Source organism: Acyrthosiphon pisum, chromosome X (genome assembly GCF_005508785.2).
Source record: "Acyrthosiphon pisum isolate AL4f chromosome X, pea_aphid_22Mar2018_4r6ur, whole genome shotgun sequence".
NCBI lineage: Eukaryota > Metazoa > Arthropoda > Insecta > Hemiptera > Aphididae > Acyrthosiphon > Acyrthosiphon pisum.
Window position 1 is genome coordinate 46,005,054 of NC_042493.1, and position 1,431 is coordinate 46,006,484.

The following is a 1,431-nucleotide window of genomic DNA, read 5'->3' on the forward strand; positions in this document are numbered from 1 at the left end:
CTTAGGGAAAAATTTGTTTATTTTTATAATTTTGTGGATAAAGAGTATTTTGACATTCAATATAAAACGTTTATTTAATAACTATAATCTATATCAATATAATAAGTATTATAATATTGAAATGTAACTTACTTCATACATACAATTTAATAGGAAAGTATTTAGTATACAATATTATACGTAATAAGTATAAAAGATCGATCGATGATTCAATAACTATTCACTGGGATGGGAAACTTTTACCTTCTTTAACAGGCAAGTGTAATGTGGATAGACTTCCAATTGTAACCTCATATAACAGTAAAGAACAATTACTGAGTACCTGGTATATAAAATCAATTTTTTTTTGATACTGATGGTTGATACTTGATTAATTAAGATTATGCATACCTATAAGGCTATAACCTATATTTATATTATTTACCCTAAGGCCTAAACCCAACTAAATATAATATAATACAAATTAAATGCAGCTATGTACAATGCAACTGATGATGTCAATAAATGTTTTTTTTTTAAATTGTATGCTGCTTTATATCTGCCACCGCCCACCATATACACCATATATATCCACCATATTTTATAAAAAATACAGATTTACATATTGTACGAAAAGATTTTTTGACTTCATCAGCATCATTTAAAAAAAAGAATCTGATTTTAAAATTGGAGTGAAAACGCACCTTCTTTTTGGTACCAATTATTTTGAAAACAAATAGATATATTTTTCTAATAATTGTACCTACAACCTACTGTTTATCACTACACTTGAACCACGCCAATACAGACTACTTACTACCAACAAAGTACACAGTACAGACAAAATATCTTTCGTGTACAAATAATAATGACAAATAACATTTAAAATGTTTTACTTGATGTAATAGGTATTATGAATATTATAAAATATAAACAGACAGTGGCGTACATTCAAATTTTATCTGGGGAGGGGGAGGGGGTTCAAAAAAAATAACCAACCTTCTCTTTAAAACTACCCATTTTCCTAACAATCAAATAAATTACATGTATAAATATTAATGGGAAAAATAACAAAACAAATACAAAGATTTACATAACTCATGGCAGTTAAATACTATTTATATGCACATAGTATGTACAGAATATTATATTTATTATATTATTAATTATTTATAATAAAAATTCTAGTATCCTCTTTTGATTGGATAGTTCAACCAGCACTTCATCAGGAGTAATTGAATCGTTTTTGTTGATCGAGAGCATAGCTAGACCTAATAGTCTTCCGGCCCAGTGGCGGATTCAGACAATTTATATTAGGAGTGCACATATTAATTCTGACCACCCACCTACATTTTAAACACTATACCACTACCACCAAGGGCGTCCGCTACGGGGAGAGAGACCATGACCACCCCACTATTTTTTGGCCTACTAGAAGAAAAATCTGGGGGG